Genomic DNA, 6,000 nt, shown 5'->3' with positions numbered 1-6,000 from the left:
TTTATAAGGAATATGGACAGTTATGGATGTGACCGTTCACTGACTATGGAAAACTATGCTTATAAACTGCTTTAAAAACTTTAAGAGAGACCAAATAATGACATCTGATCTGTCAGTATGGTAAACATCTCTATGGACATTTCCGTGGAATTGCCCAAACAGGAAAACCATCCGATTGGCAGAAAAAAGCCATTGGTTTTTATAATCACAGATGAAAGCTCTTTTATTCATTTAATATCTCAATCATTTATCCTAGACATCGATAGAATTTAATGGAGAGCAAATGGAAACTTTTGCTTATTTGGAGAAAAGCCCCAGAAATATCAAAATGTGCATTAGGGGACCAGCCAACCAAATGATGCTTATGTAATGGTGTTAAAGGTTAGGGAATAGATTAACCCTATTATGTCAGTAAAAACAATAGATGTCTATAGAAAGTCTCCACGAGGATAACAAAACAAACATGTGTATACTGTATTTGTGTGTCTCTGTGTGTGTGTGTGAGAGAGAGAGAGAGAGAGAGAGAGAGAGAGAGAGAGTATGTGTGTGATCCGAGCTTTTTGGTGAGCAACAAGGTCAAAGCAGTGAGGTGCATAAATGCATTGTGGGATGCTGTGAGATTGCGTTCCCGCTGAGTGGAGATAAATCATGTCAGTTCCACAAGTACACAAACGCACACACACACACACACACACACCTACAGGTCCACACACCGTCGTGCAAACACCAGGAGCACGTGTGACGCCCAACCACCACAGTCTCTCTTTGTCTTCCCCCATTGAGTGTGTGTGTGTGTGTCTCACAGCTGCAGGTGCCTCTGTAATCAGTTAACTGTCACACGCACACACACACACACACACACACACGGAGACCCAAAAACACACGCAGATAAAGTGCAAGTATCATTTATACAGCAGGCATAAATACATCCTCCTCTTTTTTACTATTAGCACCGTGGTCTGTCATTTGATCACGCAATAGACAGACACACAAACATCCATGCTCACTCAAGGATGCCCTGCAGCTAGGTAGTATGTGTGTGCGTGCATGTGCAGTAAGTGAGAATCAATTGGAGACGGACGCTCAAAGGCTGAAATGGAAGGTTTTAAACTCCTAGTCTCTTCTTTCTGAGAGAGAGAGAGTGAGAGTGAGAGAGTGAGAGGGGATGTGGTAAACTCAGATTTACATCATGGTTTTTATGTCTGCAACCCTTCATTTATTTTGCATAAATAACTCTGCATTATTTAGAGTGTGCTTGGATTTTATAGAGGTGATCTCATTGTTCAAGAGGCACGGATCTCAAACCTTAGAATCATTTCTTTTCAATGCAGATTGTTTATAGTAAAAGCGTTTTTCGGAGTTTTCTGTGGTAGCAATTATAGCAAATGTTGTGGATCTTAATGGCTTACATTATTTATTTCACGTGCTTCATTGGCATGGTATCGTCCAAAAATGTCTTAACATTCAAATATGAGTTAAAGTTGCTTGGCTATTGCATTGCTTCATCCTTGTTTGTTTCGTGAGTTTCTATATGCATATTTATTCCGTTTTTAATTTTGTTGTGTTTTGTTGTGTTGTGTATTTCAATTTATTCTACAGCCTGGTCATTTTTGCAAACGCTTTTAAACATGACACATTGTTACTGTCTGCAATTTAATTGACATGGTTCTATTGTTTCATTGAAATTGTTTGGTGGGTGTGGCTAATTTTTTTATCTTATTATACGAACGTTGATATCACGTGTCAGGTCATATATTTAGTTACATTCCACATTGTTAGAAGTAACAAATCGTCATGAAATATGAATAATAATTTCAATACTTTGTGTTTGTATTGTTTTTTATTGTTGTAGAATTGAATAAAACGTTACAGCTAAAGGAACAGTAAATGTGAGAACCCGACACGACGCGTTCCTTCAACGCGCACACGCGCAGTCAGATGTTCGCGGTGCGACCTGACCTCCATCCTCTCGGACCTCAGTGTGAGGGAGGTCCGTCACCCTTGACTGTGGCTCTGCCTCCGGGGGCGGATCAGTGGAGCAGGTGCAAGCGCCGCCTTCGCTCACACACACACACTCACTGCGGCGCGCTGCGCGCACTCCACCGCTGCGCCGCCGCCAGAGAGACGCGATGGATTTATTCCTTCACTAGACACACGGGAAATACGCTTTTACTCTGTTTTGAGGTAAGTTCTCGTACGCGCGTTGCGGAAAAGACATTTCGAGCGACGCGCGCTGTGTTTGCTTTCATCGCTCGAGCTTTTGTTACGGGGGCATCATCGCATCGCGTGCCGGGGAAACTGCTCGATCGTGCGCTTTGTTTTCATTGATCGTCGCTACGGTCCGTCCCGTCAAATATCATTCGGCGTTTTGTCTGAGTATTCTGGATGATGCGAAGGGGCACGAAGATCTTCGCGTCCGATGGTGGGTTCGTGGCACATTTGAACCTAAATGGCATTTTGGATGCATTTGCGACCTTTTTATTTGACTCATCAAATACCCAGAACTGTTTTTTCTGCGTAAAACCTTTGCGTGCGGGAGAGAGATCGACTAGTCGTGGTGGTTGAGTTATATGACCTTCGGCTTTTCTGTAACCTCAAGGTTAATTTACCATTTATCTCCCCCTTGCTTCTCGTCTAATTCATTACACTTCTGAACATCGATCTGGCTTTGCCTGTGGTTGAGTTTTAACACAACAGTGACTGAATGCATGCACGCATGATGCTGGAAAACAGACCAGTGTCTCGTTTAATAATTGATTTGATTGTTTATTCATCATATTGAATGTAATATGTTTGACTGGTTGGTACAGAACATCCTCCTGTGTGTTTACGCTCAGGTTTCAGTTTCTAAACGCAATGAATGCCTTTGTGAAAACACACATTTTAAGCCCGTCCGTATGCACCTGGCAGCACCTGAGTTTGCTTTAGTCCCTCTGACTTCATAGATAACGGAGGTTTTGTTTGGCACTTGCTGGGTGTGAAAATGAAATGAGTTTGTCTTTGTTGAACAGGATTGACTGGATCCGTAGGATCGGAAAAGGAGGAGCCGTTTATTAAGAAGTTACCGTACTACATCCACGCAAAGTCTAGGATTAAATATGTAACACACACAGGTTTTGATCATGGAACACCGAACAATGCAATGGGTGTGTGTGTGTGTGTTGAAGTATGCGTGTGGCTAGTCTTGCAGGGCAGGTAAAGTGTTTGATGAGAATAAGTGGATGCGCATTTGGCGTGTTTGCCTAGGATCACAGTAAAGGTTCAAGTTCAAGAAGTAAAAACAACTGGTATCTCCACATGACAATATACACACAATAAAGCGCAGTGCAAATGTAATGGGACAATAAATATGTCGCTCGACCTGTACCAGTGCACACACTGCACTGATAGAATGATTTATGTGAGTGTTAGTGTATCTGGTAAGGGAATTGAGATGAGGGGTGTGTAAGATCTGCCATTCACCATATGACTCCACTAGACGGTATTTGCTCGCGACCAATTTGATATCAGTGGTTTGTTGTCATTTTTAAGCGGCCAAAACACCCCAATGCCTTTTTTAAATGTTGGTTTCGTGCATGAGAAGGTATATCTATCTGCTTTACTCTTATACTTTCTTTCGGAATATTGCACGTGACATTTATTATGATTGCAATAAAACAAGTATCGTAAAATGATTAAGTTATAGAATGAATCAAATGCACGTCATTTATCATCTAAATGTATTGGAAATAGGACCGTCACGATATCCGCTATTCACTTAATACACGAAATTGTGTAACGGTATGCTATCGATATCACGGTATCTATTTTATAGACGAATTATGCTACCGATCATCTTTCATTTAGTTCATTTTGTGTTTTCTCCTTTGATTGGCCAACATATCTTTCTTGAGTCAAAACTTAAAACGCATGCTGAATTACAATATTATCATATGTAGATTTATGGGACGAAAATCATAATCACGATGATTTTGGCCAATATTGAGATCACGGTCATGTGTCACGATTACTCGCAGACTTTTGAAACAACAACTCGTCTTTTAAACTGAACTCACCTGAAAATGGAATGCAGCGCAAAAATCCATTTGCCTCGATTATTTCGTTTTCACAATAGTTAAAAGCCAAAACTGACGATAACGATACATTTTCGATGAATTGCAGAGCCCTAGATTTAAAATTATATTGATAATCACACGGTTTAATATCACGGTTTTTCTCAATGCCGATATGTAGTAACACCCCTAATTGAAAACATAACAATCAGTGTTTTATTCGGAGACATATGTCTAGATATGTGAACCAAATCGAGCGTTTTTTGTTTAAATCGTGTTTTTTTATCATCTCTGGTGTTTCAATTGGTGAGTGTTCATCAAAGATGAATGTAAAATGAACAACCTTGGTCCGTCTGTGTGTTCAGTAGTGTCAAACCCCAGAGACAGACTGTATTTGGATTAGCTCAGATTTCGGCTTCGATTATAACAGACCTGCTATGTGTATGTATACACACCGGGTGTTTGCACTACGTTGGCCTCTGTTCGGGGTCATCTGTTTGGGTGAAGTGACTGGAGAAGGTTAATACATCATGATATTTTAGCCTCTGAAGTGCTAAAACTCATCCCATGTGACTGGCCACAATCTGTTCATTTCCTTTGTGCATACCTTCTGTTGACCAATGGGATGAATGAGCACGAATATACAGTACAAGACCGTTATTGTGATGAACACGGTAGCATTTAGCTGAACATGAAAGGACGGACAAAAAAGCAGAAAGGGCACACAGGCCACTGTCATCTTTTATCCTACCCCTGACCATGTGACATTGCAAGACCTTAGATACTCAAATCAGCCGACCGCAGTGTTGCAACAGGCATACGTTCTGACAAACGTTTATTTAGACGCGAACAGCTTTTTTCACTTCTTTTTTTGTGAGGCGCACACAGAGCTGTCAGATGAACTGATACGAGTGTTTATGTTGTCGGCTTTTACACGGTGACAGGGAACATATGCTACCATATGCCGAGCAAAGAAACGGTGAGTAAACCTACAGTAGATGTGAAGTCCTTCTGTGGAAGATGACAGCATCTAATGCGTCAAACATCAAGCTGGGAGCATTGTTGCGTAGTATTATTCCAAGAATTTAGATTTTGTTTTATTACTGCTTTGCCAATGAAAACTCTCAGTTACTGTATCCTTCTACTGAATTTAACTTTTTACTCTTTTTTTTTTTCTTTCTTTTTTAAGAGAGATTTCTTGTGCAATAAGGTTTGTTTCTCACGTTTTTTTCTCTCGTTTCTCAATCATTGTGATGTTTTCATCTTATTTTGTGGTGAAGATTTGTGGTAAGCAAGTCTCAGGGATGCATTTCCTTTATGGTGTAGAATATCTGATTTCTCAAATAGAAAAACTTTACCTTTCTGTCTTAACTTCAGTGTATAGTTCACTCAAAAATGTTTTTGGTTTTGTGTCCATACAATTAAAGTGAATGGGTACCGCCATTGTTTGGTTACCAACATTCCTCAAAATATCTTCTTTTGTGTTCTGACAGAACTGTCATTTTTGGGTGAACATTAAAGGATGTGTGTTTTGTTCGTATGGGACAGCTGAAAGTCTTAATTCATATAATGATTGAAGCGTTTTGTCTATAGTTCGGTGAGATATCGGATAATCTGCTTTGCGGTTATTTGCATATCTAATGTGGTTTTGTGAACGAAGATGTGTGGTAAAAAAATGCTTAAGACCGCCTCCGATGCCCTTTGCATACATTTTCTTTTTAACACAAGGGTAAGAGGTCTGATGGGGTTGTGCATCATTCATGCACAAACCTTTGTACCAAAATGACTAACAAGAAAGCAAAAGGGTGATTTGAGTGCCAGTTACCAGAACGGATGGCGTGAGAACCAGCTTTCATTATCAAGAGCTGTAAATGCTACTGTAAGTGTACAGTGTACATAGATAAGATGTCAATATATGAGTCATATTGTGTCCTCATGAGTTCACTGA

The 6,000-nt window shown here is 40.2% G+C and overlaps 1 protein-coding gene across 2 annotated transcripts in view; it reads left to right on the top strand.

Annotated features, from left to right (window-relative positions):
• Positions 1-1,945: 1,945 nt before the first annotated feature.
• The window catches only part of gse1a (Gse1 coiled-coil protein a), a 28,838-nt gene continuing 24,783 nt past the window's right edge, over positions 1,946-6,000 (top strand). Inside the window, exon 1 of one of the 2 annotated variants that reach the window (XM_079449581.1) lies at positions 1,946-2,184. The gene's annotated coding sequence lies outside the window, so the exon portion shown is untranslated. The remainder of the gene's footprint in view (positions 2,185-6,000) is intronic. The other variant, XM_079449580.1, reaches the window with a different exon arrangement.

Source organism: Barbatula barbatula (assembly GCF_947034865.1).
Source record: "Barbatula barbatula genome assembly, chromosome: 25".
NCBI lineage: Eukaryota > Metazoa > Chordata > Actinopteri > Cypriniformes > Nemacheilidae > Barbatula > Barbatula barbatula.
Note: the sequence above shows the minus strand (reverse complement) of the source record. Positions and strands in the feature narration are given on the sequence as shown.